At 39.8% G+C, this 25,632-nt stretch overlaps 1 long non-coding RNA gene across 1 annotated transcript in view; it reads left to right on the plus strand.

Annotated features, from left to right (window-relative positions):
• LOC146036665 (uncharacterized) overlaps window positions 1–25,280 on the plus strand; it is a 74,097-nt gene extending 48,817 nt beyond the window's left edge. The window contains exon 3 of the long non-coding RNA XR_014460914.1: window positions 25,211–25,280. This is a non-coding gene — a long non-coding RNA (uncharacterized LOC146036665). The remainder of the gene's footprint in view (window positions 1–25,210) is intronic.
• Window positions 25,281–25,632: the final 352 nt, after the last annotated feature.

Here is a 25,632-nt window from a genome sequence, read left to right on the forward strand (position 1 = left end):
TCTGTCTGGTACCGTTGGAGATTCCAAAAGAGGAAGAGGAAATACCATTGACAGAGACTGTAGCTTCAGGTGATCTATGTAGAGCTGAGATACCTACTAAAAATTCTCCCTTTATTCTCATCTGTTGAAGCACCCTAAAGGCTAAGGACCACAAAATATGGTCAAAAGCCTTATCGGCATCCAGTGCAAAAAGTAGAGAGGGTAATTTCTGCCATTGTATGGACTGGGTCAAATCTATAGCTGGTGTTGTATTGCCTAATGCTTGGTGACCAGGGATAAAACTCACTTGATCAGGGTAGATCAGAGTTATAAGGAGGGGGGGGGGGGGGTAATCAGTTATCTAAACGTTTTTGCATACATTTTAAGATCTACATTCAGTAGAAAGATTGAATTGTGGGGTCTCTGTCTGGTTTCGGAATTACCACTATTTTTGCTAATGTAGGAGCTGGAGCAAAGGAGTCACCTTTCAAAGCATCATTAAAAAAGGGCCGTGGGGTTTGGGGCAAGTTGCGTCACAAAAATCTTATATTATTGAGCAGTATTAAAAACATCTGGACCTGGGGCTGCCACAGAACACATAGATTTGATAACAGCTGTCATCTCTTCTAATGAGATTTCTCTATTAGGCTACAGTAGCTGAGATTCTGATATTGAAGGAGAATAGGGAATACTTATGAATGTACTCCCTCAGATACACCAGAATCAGTCAAAGTTGGCTCAGGTAAATTATAAAGGGAACTATAAAAGTCACAAAACTCTACCATAACTTTCGGATAATAAGTCATGGAACCTAATTTGCAAGAATATCATTTGTCATTCAGGTTTGTTTACGCCTCAACTTATTCGGTAAGAGGGTACCCATTTTGTCAGCTTTATCATAAAACCATTGAGGCAGCTTCTGTAAGATGACAGCAGCCTGACGAGAGAGAAGGGCATTTAACTGGCCTTGAGGAAATTTATCTGGGATTGAATAGGAGTAGGAGAAGATTTATGCCTTGCTAAAAGGACTGATATTTGGGATTCTAAGGCTAAGATTTCTTGAGTTGCTTTTTCATGTACACTAGAAGCTTTTCCTATGAGGTGGCCTCTAATAGTCGCCTTATGTGCCTCCCAGAGGATTCCCGAGGAAATATCAGGAGAGGCATTCTCATGAAAATAAGGCAGAAGGGTTGTCTTAACATCTAGAAGGGTGATTGTCCTTTCTTATGTGTGTATATACAGTATGCAATATATGCATTGGCCAGATAAACTGGTGTATTAAATTGAAATATTATTACCTACTTCCCAGCACAGTTTTATTTTTTTGAATTCCTTTCCCATATTACCCCAGAAGCTTTCAAAATAAATTCTTCATATTTATGGGATCTCTACCAATACACTGTAATATGTTATATACAGTATTTTTGTTGCTATAATGTGATAAAAAATGTATATGATACAGTTTAACATAATAAGTATCCTTCCATTTTTAATCCACAATTCATTCACACTCTAAAGGGATTATTCAATCTGGGATTCCGACTGTCGGAACACCCCGACAATCCCAGACCATTTTTGGTCTGCTCAAGTGCAATTCAACAGCAAGAGTTCAATGTTCCAGCTGTCTGGTGTCGGAAAGTCTGAGGATTGGTAAAAACGCAGCTGCTTTGTTGAAAAACAATCCACGGCCATTTCCAACAGGAAGAGGAGTCTGTAGCAGATGAGACTTGGCCCGAATGGAGAGTCCCGACAGGTATTGAAAACCTTAACTGACTATATTTCCACTGTCAGAATATCAGCAGACATTGAATATTCCCCTAAGTGGTTTATTTGCTAAGCTGGGAGTTCAGGGGCAAATGCAGGATTTTCATAATGGGGTTTCAAAAGTGGCGGAGCAAAGCACAGAGATGGACACTTAGGTGACCCAGTATATGCCGGGTCAGTTAAAGTATTATAGACCAAATGTATATAAATAATAATGATGATAATAATAATACAAATTATATATATATATATATATATATATATATATATATATATATATATATATATATATATATATATATATACACATACAGGGGCGTCAACAGCAGTGTAGACCCCTGGACATAGCAATGTATTGGGGACCCTACCAATCCTCCAGCGGTAGGGGTGGGGGAAGCTTTGATGTCCCGTGGGTGGTAGGGGGTATTATATCAACCGCTCAGCATGTAGGGCCTGGATCAGTAATTTCCACTAATTACCCCTTTACTGCACAGATGGTGGGAGATGGGGTGGGAGAAGGGGGCATTGGGCTTAATGAAGGGGCCCTGATACATAACTTCCAAGGAGGTAGAGGTTGTATAATTTGCCGAGGAGGGGTGTATAGTGGAGTGGGCTTATTATTCATAATTTTCTGGTGGGAGGACAGCTTGCTTGACTGCAGATATCTCAAGTTCCCGGAAATAGATTTCTTAGATTTTAATGAAATTAAAAACTAGAGAATCCCACCTACCAAATGGTACTGGGGACTAGGGGATCATATTTCAGGAGGCAGAGCAATCTGCCAACGAGAATATAAAACTACATACCAGGTGTGTAGAGCTGGAGCAGTAACCAGCTGCTGGAAGAATGATATCTCTGGTTCTGGGAAAAGTAGAGACAAGCTTCTAAAGTCCCTCAAAGAGGAAGAGTCACAGATTTTGGAATATACCCTCAGAAAAACACTAAGTCAGATAGAACCTGAAATATCTGACTGGGAAGAGCAATTAACAGGCTTGGATGGGGACCACTGTTTTGAAGTCAGATATCTCCGGTTCCCAAGGGTCCCTAGTCTCCTGGGGGGTTTCTGGGTACTCAGACCCCCCCCCCCCCTGCGTGCGCCACTGGAGTTCTATTGAATACGGGATGTTGCTTTGGGCAACCAATCAGAATCAAGTTCTTATGTATTTAGCACCTTCATTGAGGTAATAGACAAAACCTGAATGCAACGTCCTATCTTAGTATATAAACTTGTAAGAGATCAATGTCCTTCTGGGAGAGCGCAATGAAACAGTGAAGACAGTGGAAAAGTGAGCCAGTGGAGAAATTGCCCATGACTATCAATATGTATAGAATATCAAGTGCATTCCATAAAATTTTCCATACAATTATTCATAGCAGCTGATTGGTTAGAGAAGGATGGAGTGAAATCTGCACACAAATTGGTAAACCCAAGGTGTTGGGGATAATGCCGCTATATTCTTTGGATTTTAGCGGGGGTGCTATCCTATCAACCAGGTAAGTATAGTCGAGAGAAAGAGAGAAAGTAGTTGCAGCGGATGCACACCAGGAAGGAGATATATTTTTATATCAATTTTAATGGAATATTCCAATTTTATTCAAAAGTGGGAAATCCTATTAATCTTTAATAGTACATGGATTCGGGATTACCCACTATAAATGCGAAATCAATAAGAGGTTAAAAAATGACGAACATGCAACATACAAATACATGACATAGGTGAAAAAGATTCTTTGGAAAATATGTGCTAAATAGATTTAAAATGTAGGTAGATGGGGCTGAAAATGGTAATGTTGATTATCGACTTGGGATATAATTCACCAGGATATATTACACAGAAAATAATTTTGGCACAAAAAATAGTAATCTATCTTAGATATCTCTGTGTCGTTAACTAAATTGCTTGACTGGATACCTGGCAGGTAGACTGTGTTATCCTTGCCGACCCGTATAAGCACTGGATGATACTATGCTGTTATATGAGGTTTTTATCCACATATGTGGTTCAAAGGTGGTTGTACATCTTTTTTATCACTTTAATTCGTAGGTATGGTTGGTACAATTTGGGCAGGAAGGCCGCTCATATGATATTAAAGCCCTTATATCACATAGGTGGGCATGTACCTGTCACACAGTTTTAAATAATCTGGGTATATTTTGTGTGTACCACAATTAATACCAAGCTAAGTATGTCATTGGGGTATCAGTTTGTATGTGTATTACTGCTGTGTATTTGACACATAGCTTGGACACAGACTCCAAATGATTTTTGACACAGACAATACAGAAGTGGCTGTGCTTATGGGAGTTGTATGATTACAATACTGACCCCTGGTGGTAAAATAAAGGAAGTGATATAAGTCAGATAGTCTGGATTATGTACAGACTACTGGTACAGCCGATATAGTATCTATCTAATAAGTGCGGGTATAGGCATAAGTCTGGTACATTCACATTATAAATACATCAATCAACATCCATTTACAGCCCTCTATCTAACGCTACAGACATTGGGACACGTGTTTCGCATATACAGCTTCTTCAAGCCAACCACCCGACTGTCTCACAGTGGCTTTATTTATTTGGATAGCCCACCAATCATTATTGGCATAATAATCACATGGTTCCCTGAGAACCAATGGTTAATCGTTAGTCCGGCTGATATCATTAGTGATTCCGCCCTTACTGCAGCGTCCCCGTCGGTGACGTCATCACGTTGATCACGTGATCTGCGCACCGCGTCATGCGTCGTGTCACGTGGTCCATATGGACCAATCCTGCGGCGTATCTGTTATACCCGGAAGTTTGCTTCTTAAATGGGATAGCCCTGTAATGAGCATATATAATAACGCCTGAGTTATTATCGCTCGTGAATCCTTAGTATGTCATGTCAAATCATGAGGATTATATGGAGGTATTGATCGGGTATTGTCCTTTTGATGTCTCTATTTTTGAACCTTGGAGTTTAATGGTATAGGTGTGTTTTGACAAATATTTATTGAATTATGCTTTATCCCAAGGGAGACGGTGGCCCTGTACTATGTATTGGTGATACTGGGGATATTCCATATAGATGAGTACCTTCCCATAATCGAGCCCTGTACTGGGCATATGTGATGCTGTATGAATTTGTGGTACCCTGATGTTCATAGGGTATGATGCAATATTATAATATTACTGATTAAGGCAGGTCTTATAGAGCTCTATTCCCTAATTTTAATGCTCTGTGTCCGACAGGGTAATAGTGGACATTTGGTAAGTCAATTAAGTATGTGCATAAATTAGATGAAAATATAATAAAAGTGAAGAAATGTGAAAAAATGTATATATTTGATGAATTGTTCCAAGATGATACATGGATAAATTTATTGATAATAAAACGAAAAAGAGAAAGAATAAGATTTTATTATTTGTTTGTTTTTAATAAATAAATAAATATGTTATATAATAATGGTGTTATTATTTCACTCGCCCTGTGATGTGAGGATGTGAATAAGTGACCACACAAGAAATACATAAAAAATACATAAAAAATGTGTAAAGATAATAAGTGATAAAAAATGGGGCAAGGAGTGCATGTGTGATTGAATGAGTTAATGTTATCAAACTATTACTGTGCAATATGTATTGATATACGTTGAATGAGATATGAAGTGCTGTTGGTGTTTGTTCCGATTGTGTACATCTATCGTTTGTGAGTAGGTATTTTGTATCCTGAATCCAAACTGTGATGGTGAAGGTGGGGGGTGGGATTTATTTGTGTTCTCCCAGTATATAGTGGGTGTTGTGAGTTTGATATGATATTGAAAAAGTTATAATATTTCAATTTCTGTTTACGACATTCAATTATAATTTTCCAATCTTTCTTCTTACAGAACACTGTGTATGGGGCACTCATGTCATACACGTCTCTTATCCCTGGTCTTGTCCAGGTAGGGGGGCCTAGTAGTTATAAAGTTTGTGATAATAATAAGATATAGACACCTCATGCTAAAGTTATAGTGCCGAGTTCATAGAAGCTATTATTGGTCTCAGGGTTGAAGGTAAGTATTTTGTACTTGTTGCTAGTATGTAATATTACAGGGTTACATTTTGAAGGTTTGCGGATTTAACGTTAAAAACACGTATCTCGACCCTACCTCGGTAGGGGAGCCTTATTTTATAAGACTTATGAGAATATTGAGTTTTGAATTCTAGACATTTAATATCAAGTCACAGCTGGATGTTTAAATGCTGAGGTCATGGTGAGTATTCTTTATCTCAGAATAGATGGAAGATATTTATACTCAGTGTTTTTGTTTGATATATTATATTCCAGGATTCCATTTTGATAATTTGCAGATTTGACAGTAAATGCAGTAAGGATTGTTTTGGTCTTTATTCCATATCTTCTTAAGTAGATGTTGAATCCACATCCATTAATCCTTTGAAGGGGCAGGCCGAAAACCAGGCAGAGATCCTGGCGAAAGATCAGGAGGGGCCAGGGGCGGAGGAAGGAGAAAGGAGAAGGAGAAGGAGAAAGAGAGCTGCACCCGAATGGAGGGAAGAGACACGAGAGAGGAGGAGATTCAGGGAATAATGTCACTAGACCAACATCTTATCCCCATAACATCAACCTCCCTCAAAATTATCAACCTGACTGACAGAGTACTATCCAATAGCCAGGAGTCAATCCTAAAACATGGTCTCTCTCACCTTCATCATCAATGGATAGATTTGAAGCAGAAAAAGATCTTAACCTATTCACTCGTAAGATCCTACTTAAAAAGTTCTTTGCCCAACAAAAACTACAGAAAGAGGAAGATCCCAATCTAATGTCCAACCGCACCAATGAGTCCAACAGCCAACCTAATCGAAATACAACAACAAATTTTGATGAGGAAGACTTGTTAGCCATCCAAATGCTAGAGGAATTAACATCAGATTCCCAGGATAACATCATTGAGTCAATACAATCAGATCAGTCTTCTTCCAAACCACAACCATTTGACGGATCTAAGATAAAAAAGAAATCCACTTTTCTCCCGGATTCTAAAATATGTCCTCAAATTGAGGTATTCCAGGCCTTGGTCGCACAGGATCTAGATCATCTCTTCACACAACAACGATCCAAAAATAATAATACTAATGCAGAAGAACGCAGAGCCTTGAAAGAGATAACAACCTGGCAGGACACGATCGTGAAACCTTCTGATAAAGGAGGAAATATAGTTTTATGGCCACGAAACCTGTATGTCCAAGAAATGGAAAGACAACTACGTGATACAGCATGCTATAGGAAGCTTATTTTCAACCCAAGCATGGAGTACACACGCCAATATAACAAACTAATTGGATCAGCACATGACAAAAAAAATTATATCTTTAAAAGATTACCAATTCCTGCAGGTGGAAAACCCTAAGACCCCCACTTTATATCTACTCCCCAAGATACACAAGAGTGCCACAAACCCACCGGGGAGGCCTATAGTGTCGGGGAAAGGTGGACTCACTGAAAAACTGAGCATCTATGCAGACCAATTCTTAAGAAAATACGTAACATCATTGCCATCTTACCTTCGTGATACGATGGACGTGCTAAATAAACTAGAACATCTGACAGTCAGCAAGGACACATGGTTGGTGTCCTGCGACGTCGAAAGTTTATATACTAGCATAAGCCATCAGAATGGCATTAAAGCCACAAGGTATTTTCTGAATATGGATGCAAGTTATGAATTTAATGAATTCTTGATTGATGCCATCACCTTTATTTTGACCAGAAATTATTTTACCTGCAATGGCTCCCACTACCTCCAGGTACGGGGCACAGCGATGGGGACAGCATGTGCCCCAACGTATGCCAACCTGTACCTGGGGTGGTGGGAAAGAGAGGTGGTCTTCCAAGAATCCCATATGAAATATACAGATAATATTCCACTCTTCCTTCGTTATATTGACGATATTTTATTTCTATGGGATGGAGACAAAAGCGAATTAGATGAATTCATAAAAATATTAAACATCAATGAACTCAATCTTAAACTGACATACGAAGCCAGCCAGCAACAGATCCATTTCTTAGATCTTACCATTGGAATCGACACAAGGGGAAATATCCATACCGACATGTACAGAAAGGCCACAGCAACCAACAGTGTCTTACATGCGGTGAGTGCACATCTGCCTAGCACCATTAAAGCTATCCCGAAAGGGGAAATCATAAGAACCAAGCGCAACTGCTCAGACCCTGTGATTTTCAAAAAAAGAGAACAAGAACTTTCCAAACGCTTAGCCGAAAGGGGCTATAGCAATAGACTCATCAGAAAGTCACAGAAATCGGTTGAGCAGATACCCCGGGAATCTCTACTTGTCCCTAAGAAACGAGACACCAAAGATGAACCTATACGGTTCATTGGGACCTATAATAACTACTGGAGAGAAATACGGCAGACACTCCAGAAGCACTGGGCAGTGTTACAAACTGATAATGACCTGAAAGACATCCTCCCCCCTAGAGTCGAAGTTAGCTGGCGAAGGGCTAAGAATATTGGAGACCATCTCGTACACAGTCATTTGGCTGACCAATATCAGATGAAGACCATAAGACAGGGATCCACCAAGTGTGGTCGGTGCAAGGCCTGCCAATATATGGTACCCACACAAACATACATGGACAAATTCGGGAAAACGTGGAAAATTAATGAACTCATTACCTGCACAACCATAGGGGTGATTTACCAACTTCAATGCCCTTGTTGGAAAATTTATGTAGGTAAAACGAAAAGACCTCTCAAAGTACGAGTATTGGAACACATTTGTTCAATCCGTAATGCGATAAAAGATACCAACAAATTTAAGAAGCTAACCCCAGTGGCTAGGCACTTTATGAGGCATCATGGAAATGATCCCCAAGGACTCAAAGCATTCGGTATGAGACATATCCGCATGGGGATACGAGGAGGCAATTTGGATACTGAATTACTTAAAGCTGAGACCAAATGAATCTTTCTTATGGACTGCCTCCAACCCAAAGGTCTCAACGAATATAATAGCTATATGCATTTTCTGTAGATGCCAATAACCAAGAGCACCTACATTCCTTTCTGCTCATTTCAATTTCCTGCCCAGACACTAATGGGAAATCCAAGCCCCTTCAAAGGATTAATGGATGTGGATTCAACATCTACTTAAGAAGATATGGAATAAAGACCAAAACAATCCTTACTGCATTTACTGTCAAATCTGCAAATTATCAAAATGGAATCCTGGAATATAATATATCAAACAAAAACACTGAGTATAAATATCTTCCATCTATTCTGAGATAAAGAATACTCACCATGACCTCAGCATTTAAACATCCAGCTGTGACTTGATATTAAATGTCTAGAATTCAAAACTCAATATTCTCATAAGTCTTATAAAATAAGGCTCCCCTACCGAGGTAGGGTCGAGATACGTGTTTTTAACGTTAAATCCGCAAACCTTCAAAATGTAACCCTGTAATATTACATACTAGGTATGAGCAACAAGTACAAAATACTTACCTTCAACCCTGAGACCAATAATAGCTTCTATGAACTCGGCACTATAACTTTAGTATGAGGTGTCTATATCTTATTATTATCACAAACTTTATAACTACTAGGCCCCCCTACCTGGACAAGACCAGGGATAAGAGACGTGTATGACATGAGTGCCCCATACACAGTGTTCTGTAAGAAGAAAGATTGGAAAATTATAATTGAATGTCGTAAACAGAAATTGAAATATTATAACTTTTTCAATATCATATCAAACTCACAACACCCACTATATACTGGGAGAACACAAATAAATCCCACCCCCCACCTTCACCATCACAGTTTGGATTCAGGATACAAAATACCTACTCACAAACGATAGATGTACACAATCGGAACAAACACCAACAGCACTTCATATCTCATTCAACGTATATCAATACATATTGCACAGTAATAGTTTGATAACATTAACTCATTCAATCACACATGCACTCCTTGCCCCATTTTTTATCACTTATTATCTTTACACATTTTTTATGTATTTTTTATGTATTTCTTGTGTGGTCACTTATTCACATCCTCACATCACAGGGCGAGTGAAATAATAACACCATTATTATATAACATATTTATTTATTTATTAAAAACAAACAAATAATAAAATCTTATTCTTTCTCTTTTTCGTTTTATTATCAATAAATTTATCCATGTATCATCTTGGAACAATTCATCAAATATATACATTTTTTCACATTTCTTCACTTTTATTATATTTTCATCTAATATATGCACATACTTAATTGACTTACCAAATGTCCACTATTACCCTGTCGGACACAGAGCATTAAAATTAGGGAATAGAGCTCTATAAGACCTGCCTTAATCAGTAATATTATAATATTACATCATACCCTATGAACATCAGGGTACCACAAATTCATACAGCATCACATATGCCCAGTACAGGGCTCGATTATGGGAAGGTACTCATCTATATGGAATATCCCCAGTATCACCAATACATAGTACAGGGCCACCGTCTCCCTTGGGATAAAGCATAATTCAATAAATATTTGTCAAAACACACCTATACCATTAAACTCCGAGGTTCAAAAATAGAGACATCAAAAGGACAATACCCGATCAATACCTCCATATAATCCTCATGATTTGACATGACATACTAAGGATTCACGAGCGATAATAACTCAGGCGTTATTATATATGCTCATTACAGGGCTATCCCATTTAAGAAGCAAACTTCCGGGTATAACAGATACGCCGCAGGATTGGTCCATATGGACCACGTGACACGACGCATGACGCGGTGCGCAGATCACGTGATCAACGTGATGACGTCACCGACGGGGACGCTGCAGTAAGGGCGGAATCACTAATGATATCAGCCGGACTAACGATTAACCATTGGTTCTCAGGGAACCATGTGATTATTATGCCAATAATGATTGGTGGGCTATCCAAATAAATAAAGCCACTGTGAGACAGTCGGGTGGTTGGCTTGAAGAAGCTGTATATGCGAAACACGTGTCCCAATGTCTGTAGCGTTAGATAGAGGGCTGTAAATGGATGTTGATTGATGTATTTATAATGTGAATGTACCAGACTTATGCCTATACCCGCACTTATTAGATAGATACTATATCGGCTGTACCAGTAGTCTGTACATAATCCAGACTATCTGACTTATATCACTTCCTTTATTTTACCACCAGGGGTCAGTATTGTAATCATACAACTCCCATAAGCACAGCCACTTCTGTATTGTCTGTGTCAAAAATCATTTGGAGTCTGTGTCCAAGCTATGTGTCAAATACACAGCAGTAATACACATACAAACTGATACCCCAATGACATACTTAGCTTGGTATTAATTGTGGTACACACAAAATATACCCATTACCATTTTCAGCCCCATCTACCTACATTTTAAATCTATTTAGCACATATTTTCCAAAGAATCTTTTTCACCTATGTCATGTATTTGTATGTTGCATGTTCGTCATTTTTTAACCTCTTCTTGATTTCGCATTTATAGTGGGTAATCCCGAATCCATGTACTATTAAAGATTAATAGGATTTCCCACTTTTGAATAAAATTGGAATATTCCATTAAAATTGATATCAAAATATATCTCCTTCCTGGTGTGCATCCGCTGCAACTACTTTCTCTCTTTCTCTCAGCTGATTGGTTACCATGGGCAACTTTTCTTCTTTACTCTTTTCACTGCTTTATACACATATCCCCATAGTGAGCTAAGTGTTTACAGTATATTGGGAGGTAGGTGGACTTAGGTGACCTAGCAATTAAAAATTCTAATTGTGGGAACTCATCATTCCTCTAACATAATATTGGTATGAGTCAGACTAAAGTCAGTCTAAATAACATTAAAAAAACATGGATAGATTTGTGGGGTGAGTTCCCAGATAAAAAACATCCAACATTCACAGCATTGATTGATCTGCATGCCAAAATGTATACAATTATTAATGTATGAATTATTTAAAATATTATAATGTTATATTATTATTTGCTATTTTGCAGATGCACACATGTAAACATGTACACAAACACATTAAACACACCTAACCTGGGTATAATAACTACCTCATTAATGACCTTCAAGACAATTTTGCATTTATCAAACCATTACCAAGCTATCCAGGGATATTTAATTAGTGAATATTTTTTCCATAGGCGAACAAACAGAACTGATCTGACCCTGACTATTTAAGCCGTTTCCCCCCCCCCCTATTGAATGCATTTTTTGCCAATGCCTTTTTATTTTGTTATTTGAGCAAAAAGGCATTGTCGAAAAATATGGCACAAAGCAGAGAAAACAGATGCAATTTTGCCAGCAATGTGGCCTAAAACAAATGGATCAGTGGCTACTTCACCAAACCAGACGTTTCTTGCCACTTCTGAATTTTTCACGTATGCAAAAATTCAGCCCTCTAATTGAAGCGATTCCACTAAAAAATAGAAAAGTGTTCTAAAAATTGGCACTATTTAAATATCCCTATTTGTCTTTTTGTTGTAAAAAAATTACTAATTAAATCTTGAAATACATTTTACAATAAATAAATAATAATACATTACTCTTTCAACGTGAAAAGAATGTTTTTTTCTTACTGATGAGAAATTGGGGCTAATGCATTTTGAAGTGGAACATTAATGCCTCTAAGGAAGATATTGAATTTAAAATGAACATTTTTTTATTTAAATAAATATTGTGTAAATTTCTGAAGACAGAGAATTAAGAGTGAAGGATCTCCATTGTATTTTACCATCACACAAGTTCACTGACCTCAAAGTGGTACTTTTCTTGTGCTACGCTGCTTTCTGAAGTGTAACTGCAATAGGTCAGAAATGGCATGTCTCAGAACTGACAGATGGATTTCCATTTGTGCTGCTTCACTTTCTAAACAACTTCACAGATATTGCAAGGATTTGAAATAAGTAAAATATAGAAGAAAATGGATGTGTTTCAAAAATATTTTCCAATGCTTTCTTGGCTATAAAGTATTCTATGTTTATGCATTGTCTATATTTTTTTTTGCGATAACTGGTTTAACAAAACTCACATGAAATCAGTTTAAACATTATTTTTCATCGATTTGTCATTTAAAGGGGGTTTTGAGTGCTACGTGAATTTGTAAAAATAGGTGTAAATAATTGTCAAGCAAAAATTTTGATTCAATACAATGACCTGTAATGTTAACCTTATATAGGAAATATAGGGTGAAATTTAATACGGTGAGAGAATCAGAAAGTGAGAGATCCAGTTTTTTTAAAGCGGAAATCATTTACATTGCAATATCAGTTTGATTTTGTAGTGTAAATGATTGCCTCTTTTAAAAAACTGGAGATTTCTCACCAAATCTCTCACTTTCTGATTCTCTCACCTTATTACATTTCACCCAAAATATTTTTTACACAACATTTTTTAATTGAATTTATATAACAAATGTGAGCGATGCTGGCATTTTTAGCAGATATTTTGAACATCTCTCACAGAGATGTTGGCACTCAATGGGTTAATTCTTATTTTCATACAGTAGGTAGATAGCAAAGGTGCCACTAATTTCTCAGTAACAGCCATTGAAATGAAACTCATGTTTTACAGGAAAACCTATGCACAACAAATACTCAGGTGTTGATCAATCTTGTGCTTAGAGACTAATGAATATACGACCTCCCTTTTCAGGGGTAAATATCAATCCTGGTTGCAGCCCATATAGGAAGCAATTGTTAACTTTCCAGATACACCAACCAACTTTTTCCACTAGCTATGCTATCAGAAGTACCAGTCCCAAGTACCAAAATGATATGGCTCTTCATGAAAATTGAAAGTTTATTTCAAGTAATCAGTGTGTGATAGGAGAAGGAAAGTAAAATCTTCTGATTTAGAGTTGTTTATTATTGCCAGATTTTATGCTATATGTATGTATTTCTGATACGAGACTGTAGATAAATGTTTGGGGAGATAAAAGGATCAATAACACACTGTTCACAACATATATTTAATACTGTTGTGTTCTATAGGGATGTACCACCTGCTTGAGTCATGCCCCTCTTGCCCTCTTCCACCTGTGTAAACCGTATCCCCCCCTCCTTTCCAAAGTGGGAGCTATGTCCCCCTCCATCCCCCTGTGTAAGTTATATTCCCCTCCACTTGGATCACATACCGTTAACTTTTGGAGTGGCAGCACCCACTGCTGCTCCGAGTCCTGCTGCTCTCCCAAGTCCATCATCTGCATTTAGTGACACCACAGTACCCTCCTCCTTCCTACTCTGTGTCTTCCAGCTGGCAGCTCCTCAATCAGGTATAGTACAACCTACTGAGCGCCGAGTCTAGGACACAGATGGGGGCATCGTGCTGCTGCTGATCAGAGCTTCCCCTCTACTTTGGGACTTTTCGATCAAAGCCGCCGGGGGGGACAGCCAGTGTTCTCTCACCGGTGTTGACAGCTCGCTCAGCACACTCGCTAGCATCCTTAAGGATCTAGCATCCTTAAGGTCGCTCAGCACACTCGCGATGTGTGTAGGCCCCATAAGTCCCCTGCACTGTAGTGCCTAAACCTTCCACTGCCCCCCTTCAAGCTTAAAGGGGTGTAAACAACACTAAGCAATTTTGACTACATTATCTAAATTGCTTAGAAGGTTTGCCCCATGGTTCAATACCCCTATAAGATGTCCTTGTACAATCTATGGAGATTGTAACGGCATAAAAAAATATTTAAGAACATTTGGGTAACCTGCAAGATGAAATTCTTTGTATTTAAAAAAAAAAAATTATCTTGCTGAATAATGTTCTCCTTATTAGGCAAAATGTTCAATTGCAAGTATTTACCGTGTCAAAAGTAAAAACACGAATTGACTTTTGTTGCTTTCAAAAGTTTTAAAATGTAAAATTATGTTTTATTGTAATTAGTTTTAGGCACCACCTTTTCAATAAGCTATTTGACTAAGATATTGTTGCTGTCAGTCCAAATGGCAAGCATGCTGAGAATAGTTATACACTTGTACATAAATTGAAAATATTTTAATTAGATTAAATTATGTACATTTCACCTCTCCAGTGTAAAGAAAAATCAATTATATCCATGACTGCTGTCAAACTTAATGCAAATTGCTTCTTTTACCTTGCAAATGTTACACCTCTTAGGAAATGTAGGAAACATTAGTTTGGCTATACTCATCATTTACTGACACAAGGAAAATATCTCTTAGGAATAATTGGTATCCTCATTACGGCAGTGACTGAAGTGACACTTTTGGGGTTCTGAAAATGTCTATTTTATTTTTCTTTAAATATAATGTGTCCCTCTATATCACATGCGGTCTACTTCTTGAAGTATATTAAATGTAATTTTAACTGTTTTTATTTTTTTTATTTTGCATAGTGTAAAACTGTACTGTATGTTCTTGATTTTTTGGCATTTCCAATACAAAATAATGTGGGATCAAGAATAAACTTTCCTGTAGAACCAATGGCATTAGAAATATAATGTTTATTATAGCTCATGTTTCAAATAACAGTTGGAGTGCATACAGTGTCAGAATTCTCAAAGTGGTCATTCTGACATAAAAGAACATTTGAAATGAGGAAAAAATAAAGTTACTTTTGTGAGCATAACAATTGATGTCTCCCACAGAAAATGTATCAAAATTATACCTTTTGTGGTAGGATATTTTTTTGCCAGAGCACGGAATCAAACTTTTTAGGCCAGTATTCAATTATCGGTACTTGTTTCCTAGCAGGGCGCCCAGTGCGAATTTAGCGTACTGGGCTATTCACCGTAGTGAATTCGCATCGCATGCCACGTTTTAGTAGCATGCAATGCGATGTCCATATAAAGTGCACAGGATTGCTTATACAATGAAATATCGAATGCGATCTCAGTGCACCAAATTATGATGCGATACGATGCAATATTTCATTGTACAAGCACCCATGCCACGATATGTGATGGGTGCTTACAATGAGATGTGATGGTATGAGATGTGATGTGTGCATAGTATGAGATGTGATGGGTGCTTACAATTGAAAGCACCTGCACCTATGCCATTGTTTAGCGTCAACTCCAGTATCAACACCACCCCGAAGCGTGGCGAGCGACGCGAGGGGCGGCGGAACGTGTCCTCCGACCTTTTCATACCCCCACTATCCACGTCAGTGTGGAGTTGAGTTTATATATTGTGGCGAGCACAGCGAGCCAACGAGCCCAAAGCATGGCGAGCAGACGCGGAATACATGTAAAGTAATCCATGTCCCCTCGCGGGGCTCGCTACGCTTGCCAAGCTTCAGGCTCAGTGGATCGCTGCGCTCACCACACTATATAAAATCAACTCAACGCTGACGTCGATAGTAGGGGTATGAAAAGGTCAGAGAGCGCGTTCCGACACCGCTCGCCACGCTTCGGGGTGGCGTGGATAGTGCTGGTATTTTAGGAACACATTCACACCTTCACATTCATACAGCTGACACAGTAATGACGACATGTGTTAACTAATAACTAATTTACTTAAATAGATGCGGGAACTGGAAAATCGCATTGCATCGCATGCTACTACTATACGTGATGCGATGCGATTTCACTACGTTTGCGTACATAATAAATCTGGGTGCCCTGCTAGGAAACAAGTACCCAATTATCTGCCGTAACTTACTGAAGATAAATGACCCACCCAGGTCTATTCAATTGTCCTTGATGCAGTTATCAGAGATTTGGCTTCACCCACCTGAGGCATGCAAAGCAAAATCCATGATAATGAGCCCTATCAGCGCTGTATTTTTCACAAAACACATAGGTCGATTAACTTAATCTGGATCCCAAGGGGTACATTTACTAAGCTAGGAGTTCTATTGAATATTGTATCTATTATATTCTAAAAGGTGCTAGATAAATAATGACACCTTACAGGAGGTGGAGAAATGCGTCATATGACTACATGCTATCTCACCATTCTCTCTGGAGCTTCAGAACGTGATCCCCCACCGGTCTGCAAGACAAGCAAGTACTGTCATACCATAATCCAGCACTGCACCATTAGCAGCCTGACAGTCAGCAGCCAGCAATTACTGGAATCTCTATTTTTTATTTTTTGAAGGAAAAAATTATTATTATTTTTTTTTAACTGCATACCAACCATTGGTTTGGTGTCGTCTGACCATACAGTGGACATTATAAAACTCTCTTTTTACACTAACCAGTGTCCCTAAAAACCGTCGACACACAGACGACAGGACGTATCCAATAATATCTGGATATAAATTACCCTACGGAGGACACACACTAACAAACTATCGACCATTTTTATTATTAATGTTTAGCTACTAATAATATATGCATATTGTTTTTTTTTTATATTTTGGTATCACTGGCCAGTGAGAAAAATATATGTGTCTAATAAATTGTAAAACGTATTTTTTATACATTGTTTCTAGCGAGTGTATCCATTTTTCTTCTTTGTTATTACATCGGGGATTGGCATTTCCCTCCCACGATGCCTGAACCCTATACGCATCGGAGATATATTCTAGACTGATTATCTTATAAAAAAATTTCTATGCGTTTATTGCTATATATTAATTTACCACTATTACGTGGAGTCAATAGTGTTTTGGGTTAACAGGAACATTCACCGGTTCCCACCATACAGATAAATAAGTAGAATCAGATTAGTTGACAAACTGTTTGATTGCTGTTATTAAAAAAACATGATGGGCGAAATGTAATAGGGTGCGATTTTTAGACATGTGCGATTTTTGGTCAAAAACGGCCGAAATCGCACATTTTCCGAAAATCGCACATTTAATAGGTTGAAAATCGCGGTAAAAAATTGCACTTTTTACCGCGAAATCGCACTTTTGGAAGTTGCAATTTTTAGTCACATTTCAAATCGCATCCAGATGTTTTCCCATTATAAAGTATACAACTCGCAAATGTAATAGGGTGCGATTTTTGGTAAACGTTACCAAAAATCGCAAAAAAAATAGACCAGGTTCTGACAGGCGAATTTGACAGAACCATGCACAGATCATTGAGATCTGTGCATGGTCCTGTTAATAAAAATGTGTAAAAGTGTTTTTATAAAAAAAAAACGGCGTGGGGTCCCCCCTCCTAAGCATAACCAGCCCCGGGCTCATTGAGCCGGACCTGGTTCCAAAAATACGGGGGACAAAAAATCTGGGGGTCCCCCGTATTTTAAAACCAGCACCGGGCTCCAACAGCCCGCGGTGTCATGCCACAGCCGGGGGACACTTTTTATACAAGGTCCCCCAGCCAAAACATGAGCACCGTGGCTGGTCAGCCTTGGACGGGGTACCTGGAGGAGTGGGGACGCCCCCCCAATAAAGGGGTCCCCCCCCCAGGCTTCACCTGTCCAGGGCTGAAGCCCGGGGCTGTCACCGGCGTCCGTGGCCAGTGGACGCCGGCCTGATAGGGTTAAATCGATCATTCGTTACATTGCTTTATACCTGAGAACTACAAGTGCCAGCAGACCTCCCCCGCATGCTGGGACTTGGAGACCCACAAGTCCCAGTATGCGGGGCATTAATGGGCCCACTGGGACTTGTAGTCCACCTGTAAAAAGAATGTTTATAAAAAACACACACACAGAGAAGTAAAAGTTTATTACACACACACACCTCACTTTTACACCAGCGTTACTTACCATTCCTGGATCCAGCGCTGGTCTGGCTGCTTCACAGCCGGCTCCCCCCGCACTGACAGGCAGCGGGGAGAACCGGCTTTCTCCGTTGCCTCTAACAGCTTCTGTAGCGCTGTTCCAGCGCTACAGAGGCTGAGAGCGCGATTGGCCGATACGTCTCCATGGAGACGCATAGCTCAGTCCTGATTGGCTGGGCTATGCGTCTCCATGGAGACGCATAGCTCAGCCAATCGCGCTCTCAGCCTCTGTAGCACTGGGACAGCGCTACAGAAGCTGTTAGAGGCAACGGAGAAAGCCGGTTCTCCCCGCTGCCTGTCAGTGCGGGGGGAGCCGGCTGTGAAGCAGCCAGACCAGCGCTGGATCCAGGAATGGTAAGTAACGCTGGTGTAAAAGTGAGGTGTGTGTGTGTAATAAACTTTTACTTCTCTGTGTGTGTGTTTTTTATAAACATTCTTTTTACAGGTGGACTACAAGTCCCAGCGGGCCCATTAATGCCCCGCATGCTGGGACTTGTGGTTCTCCAAGTCCCAGCATGCGGGGGAGGTCTGCTGGCACTTGTAGTTCTCCGGTATAAAGCAATGTAACGTATGATCGATTTAACCCTATCAGGCCGGCGTCCACTGGCCACGGACGCCGGTGACAGCCCCGGGCTTCAGCCCTGGACGGGTGAAGCCTGGGGGGGGGGGGACCCCTTTATTGGGGGGGTCCCCACTCCTCCAGGTACCCCGTCCAAGGCTGACCAGCCACGGTGCTCATGTTTTGGCCGGGGGACCTTGTATAAAAAGTGTCCCCCGGCTGTGGCATGACACCGCGGGCTGTTGGAGCCCGGTGCTGGTTTCAAAATACGGGGGACCCCCAGATTTTTTGTCCCCCGTATTTTTGGAACCAGGACCGGTCCAATAGTCCGGGGCTGGTTTCAGAAATACGGGGGACCCCTATGCTTTTTGTCCCCCGTATTTTTGGAACCAGGTCCGGCTCAATGAGCCCGGGGCTGGTTATGCCTAGGAGGGGGGACCCCACGCCGGTTTTTTTTAAACTTTTTTTTTTTTGCACAAAATCGCATTTATGAAAATGCGCACATTTTCATGACTGAAAATGCGCACATTTTCATGACTAAAAATCGCCCGAAATCGCGGCAAATCGCATTTTTTGCCGCAAATTCGCATCTCATTACATATGCGAATTCGCGGCAAAAAATGCGATTTTTAAAGGTGCGATTTGGTGCGATTTTTTTTTTTGTCTAAAAAATCGCACCCTATTACATTTCGCCCGATTTATCCAAAAGTTGTTGTCTTGGTGGTGATAACTGCAACACAAATGTTTTTGCCATGAAAAGAAAAAGCAAAAACAATGTTTACAGCTGTTTAAAGAAGAAAATGGGCAGACATATTGTGGGCTTTAGGCTCTCATATTGTCCACAACTGTCTTCAAACTTCTGTTGATGTCTTTCACAAATACACAGCTTTTGTTACCAGGGGAGAAATTAGTGGACAAGCAGTATTATGGACTACATTACCGGTACCCTTCATCATGTCACTGCCTCCATCATGTTGGATTCTACTGACTTCTGAAACAGCAAGAACCTTACCCACTCCTTCATCTCTGCAATGTACTGACCATAACTCACTCCTCCCTCACAAAGTTACCAAATAAAATAATAAATCACAATGAAAAAAAAAAAAAAAACATTGACCTAGCTGGGCACTCATGCAAATGATTATGACAGCCCCTCCCTAGCAAATGTCACTCCTAGGCATTTACAGGTTTAGTATCCCCTATCCAAAATGCTCGGGACCAGCAGAATTTTGGATAACGGATTATTCCGTATTTCAGAATATTTTAATATTTCAATGATGTATTTTGAAGTATCTTGCATTTAACACATGAAATGCACACAAATATATTTTATTTGTTCAAAAAACAAGGTTTCAAAACATGAAACAAAATTTGTGTACTATCTCAGGCACTGAATTTGAATGCCAAGCAATCATTCTCTTGCACATATATAGTGGCAGTTACATATAATGTCCTCAGTAGTGCTGTTACAGTTGTCCCCAGAAAGTTTTTAGCAAAAAAAAAATATTTTTTCCACATTCTGGAATGTATGGTTTTTGGAATAATTCGTATAACGTACACTCGGATACGGGATACTCAACCTGTATCTCACATACCTAGTGCAAAATCCACCGTTGACTACAGGAAGGTTGGAAAGGGATTGAAATAAATGATTTATCTTTCTGCTACCAGCTATTGAGAGACTCCTCCAATCTTTTGAAAATCTTCCTTTTCTTTTAAAGAACACTGCCGACTGATAATAAAAAGGTGGTGCAATTAATTTATGGTTTGTTAATAGACAGCTACATACATTATGTTCAATAATTGGTTATAATAACCATCTTCAACTGATTTAGATTTTTCTGATGTTGCTGAACTTAAAAAAATCTAATTTTGAAGAAAGAAGAGATAACTTTATACTGCAAGGAACAAAAAAACTGCTCAAGAGTTGGAGAAAACTTTATCTGGAAAAACAATAATGATATTATGTGGCCCAAAAAAAAGACACCAGCTTAAATATGAACTTAATGTTTCGCAGTACAGTTATAAATGTGGATGAACTGTTTGATCAGCTAATGGTTGCCAAGGTAATTTTTTCTGAAAGTGCGACAAATGGAAAGTAACTAATCTAACTTGTGTAATGGGTTCTACTGTTTTCATTTTCATTTTAAGGATTAGAAAAATTTTCTGGTTAGCCTTTTCCATGTCATGTTAGAAAGTATTTTGTATACCAGGCAGTCATACTCCTGTGAAAAGGTTATTCTCGATGTATGGTCTAAGGAAGAGGCAGTGCTCGATTTAGGGGTGATGGCACCGCTAGGCACAACAATAACGGTTGTGCCCCCCCCCCCCCTGCGTAATTGTATTGTATTTCTTGATTACTTATAAGCCCTCATTTGATAATAGCTAATCTAATGGATTAATAAAAAAGCCACTAACTGTGACTTTTTTATTTTTTTTATGTATACATATTTACTCTGCAGGATAGTATACAGGGGCGGTATCTGCATGTACAGTACTATCCATTTACTCTATTCAAGATGGAATATGTTATAGTACAGTGGATATTTTGCAGTTTCTGGTACATTTCAGCCTGGCAGATACTTTCACAAGCATCCAAGTGCCTGCTCCAATCATATGCTGCCCCTAGGCACATGCTTCATGTGCTAAATGGGAAGTTTGGCTCTGGAAAGAGGTAGGATGCTTGAATCTGCAGAAAAGTGGATGTAAAGCAGTACAGTTGATGTACTGTTAAATAAATACTGATTTATGTTGAAGTTAGATTTACAGTATGACTAAAAAATAAACCACTGCTAACGGGCGGATCCAGGATAAAATGACAGGGGGGGGCACGATGATAAAAGAGGGTTTAGGTGGGGGAGGGGCGGTGTTAGTGGTGCCAGTGTACATGCTAAGAGAGCGACAAAGAGAGGGTGGGAATGGGATTAAAAATAGACCCTGGCATTTAAAGTAAGCAGGCCCATCATGGCGTCAAAAGTGAAGGATGTAGTTGTGCTTGCGCCAAAGGCGCACTCCGGAAAAGGGGGTGTGTCCACTCAACCGGGGGCGTGTTCTTGAGTGTAGTATACAACACCATATACAACTTCTACACATTATGCAACAAAATACTAGACCCCATTATACTTGCCCCTTACACATGATGCCAAATGGAATGAGCCAAAATTCACATAATGCCACATGGATTGAGCCAAAATTCACATAATATCACTGGGATTGTGTCAAAATTCACATAATGCCACATGGATTGAGCCAAATTCATAAAATGCCATACGGATTGAGCCAAAATTCACATAATGCCACATGGATTGAGACAAAATGACTTTGCATTTTCTCTCTATCTGTTGCATTTTTGAATTTTGTTTGGTATGTTTAAAACGAAAAAAAAATTTGTTTGCATTTTGTAAATATTTTGTGTAGAATTCATACCAGGAACCCAAGCAATCAATTCGGCATCCCAGAACATTTGTCATCCATCTGTGACACTTCCATTGAAATAACCATCAAGGGAAGGCCCTCAACATGCTCCTTGGGTCAAAGGTATGCCCGCCATACACCAACTTGACATCAGACAGAGGTCCTGGCCACTCCAATAGGCATCCCAGGCCATTTGTCATCCTTCCCTGAAGATATCATCCAGTCCTCAATGCTGCTGCCCAGCTCATCTTCCTCTCCAATCACACCTACATATATGACCTTATCTTTCTTTACACTCCCTCCCACCCTCTTTGTTCCTCCCAATCTGCCTCCAAGATTTTGCCCGTTGTGCTCCTTATCTCTGGAATTCTCTAACCCTCCCTATCGGACTCTCCAGCTTCCTACAAAACTTTAAATGGGATCTCAAGACCCACTTCTTCATTAAACCCACCCACTGTCTGTGTACCACCCCCTTTAGAATGTAAGCTCTCACAAGCAGGGCCTTCTCTCCTCATGTTCTTTTCTTTGAATATATATCTCTGCCACCCCAATAGTTGCTTCAGTGTCCTGTCCCCTGATGCAACTATATTTATTTAGCATGTACTTTTCCTAAATTGCCTTGGAATTCCTTATTTTCTTTTTGTAATTGTTCAGTTAGGCACTGTGGAACCATTGTGGCACCATATAAATAAAGAATAATACTAATAATTATATTTGCAATATGGTATCTTGCTTTTGTGAGCCATGGATTCCGTGTGGTCCAGGAGAAATCCACCACACAGGGCTGGAAAAACATGTGTGAAAAGCCCTGAGCTGCAGCACCTGCGAAGCAATGGAGGGGTGGATCGCTAGGCACATTGAAGCTGTTTGAACAGTCCATTCACAATCACTTCCCATGGATCGCCCCATGGGCAGCACCCGAGTAGCCATAGACTTACTTTGTGTTGTTATCATCCTGTGGAGTTTGGGGCTAGAGTTGATGTCAGAGGCCCTCCTTGTAAATGTCCGTGATCCGCCTGCATTTTCCCAGATACTCCCATTAAATGGCTGAGTACCTTCCCAAAATACCAACTGACTATCAATCATGTTGCATTTGACCAGCGATGAAAAGCCATTGCTGGCTTTCATCACATGATGGCAAGGTATGCACACTATGAAACATGCGTATGCTCTGTTGTTCAATAAACGGCAGGGCCGCGATTTCGAGGGCAGAAAAAAATGAGTTTATTCCCTAAACAGGGACAAGGCTGTTGTTTTTGTTTCATTTTATCTGCCAGTAAAGCTGTTTTGTGATCCTTATTAAGCAGGGTCATTTTAAGAGAGGAGGACACCTCCTCTTTTCTTGCCTCTTCTTTCTACCAGCAGTGCTGTAGAGACTGAGCACTAGAGGGCTCAGACTCTAATGTGCATGCACAGATTTCTGAGAAAATGGTGATGGCTGGCGCTAATACTAGGCAGCTTTAGACATTTGATTAAGGGCGCTAGCCACTGGAGCTCGGCACCGAGTTGAGGTCTGTGAAAGCGGCAAGGAGCAGGAAAGAAACAGCAGCCCGATGCTCTTCCCAGCCGGGACAATAGCATCATTGAAACACTGAAAAGTAAGCTCCCTCCAGTACACTACTGCCCCCACCTCTGTGTGTAGTAGTAGTCATTCATGGGTAGCACCCACCCTCCTTCACCTCCCTCCCGGTGTGGCAGCACAACTGCCTTGGGTAGCACACCCGCCCCCCATGTGTAGTAGCTTAGCGGCCATTGGTAGCACCCCCGCAGGTGTTTAGTAATGTAGCAGTCACTGATGGCACCCCCCACATGTAATAGTATAGCGGCTGCTTTGGGTAGCACCCCCCACGTATGTTAAGTTTAGAGGCTAGCGAGTACCACCCCACTGCATATAGTAGTTTACTAGCCGTGGCTCAGCTTTGCCTAGGTTGTCTAGATGCCCTGCAGCCATTTTCCTACTACACATGTGCAAAACATCAGCAACATTTTAGTGGCTCCATGTTTATTACAGCGCTGCTGGTATAGGTGTGGAAATCTGAAGGTTTAAGTATTAAGTAATGGATGCAGTGTATTTATAAAGGTGCAGTCTGTACAGTGTACATGGGCCCTAGAATCCAGGGGGGCTTATATACACCATACACACTGCACCCTTTATAAGTAAGCCTCTGTGATTAAGCACTTATTGCATTGTTCCCACTGAACAAACACATTTCTGCGGTAACTTTTTATCTGTTGATTTATTGCTATTACTTATTCAATTCATATGCTAAATGGTTTACATCATTTTATACATAAATTATATAATAGGATAATGTGTGCCCATTATTTAAGCTCAAACAATGGCTTAATGCATTTTTTGATAAGGTACAAAGGCAGGCTCTTATCGATGACAACAATTTCATTTTGTGGAGAATAGTAGGCGTCTTTTGTCAAGGTGACCTCTTGTAATATCGTATTTTTCCCCCTTTTACAGACAGCACAGTTTAAATTGTAACTGAAATGACAGAAATGAACCAGGACATCTGTTCCCATAATTGATAAAACTAAAAACAATTGAATTTGGAATTTCAGAACTTGTATGTAGTCATATAGGACTTCAAGGTAAAAATGTACAGTGAAAAAGCATAACATTATAAATGAATAAGGAATTTAAAGTGTATGTTTCTTACATACAGTATGTGTCTGTTGTACTAATAAATCATTTACTGCTTTATGCTAACTGGTTTAGACAGCATATTTGATATGTTTATCTTATAATTCTATCTTTTATTTCAGTGATGCATGTGGGAAGGGAAGCACAGTGATGCATGTCGGATGTACGAAGGGGATCACAGTGAGGCCGGTAAGATGGGGAAGGGGAGCACCGTGATGCATGTGAGAGATGTGGAATGTGGGTAGTGGAGCTCAGTGGCAGATTTATTAAGCTTGGAGAAGAGATAAACTGGAGATAAAGCAGAGAAAAGGTAAAAGGAGATAAAGCACAGCCAATCAGCTGTGTTTGAAAAAGACAGTTGGGAGTTGATTGGCTGGTGCTTTATCTCCTTTTACCTTTTCTCCGCTTTATCTCCAGTTTATCTCTTCTCCAAGCTTAATAAATCTGCCCCACAGTGAGGTATGTGGGATGTGGGTAATGGAGCACAGTGAGGTATGTGGGGTGTGGGTAGTGGAGTACAGTGAGAGATGTGGAATGTGGGTAG

This window comes from Crinia signifera, chromosome 9, assembly GCF_055691185.1.
Source record: "Crinia signifera chromosome 9, ASM5569118v1, whole genome shotgun sequence".
Taxonomy (NCBI): Eukaryota; Metazoa; Chordata; class Amphibia; order Anura; family Myobatrachidae; genus Crinia; species Crinia signifera.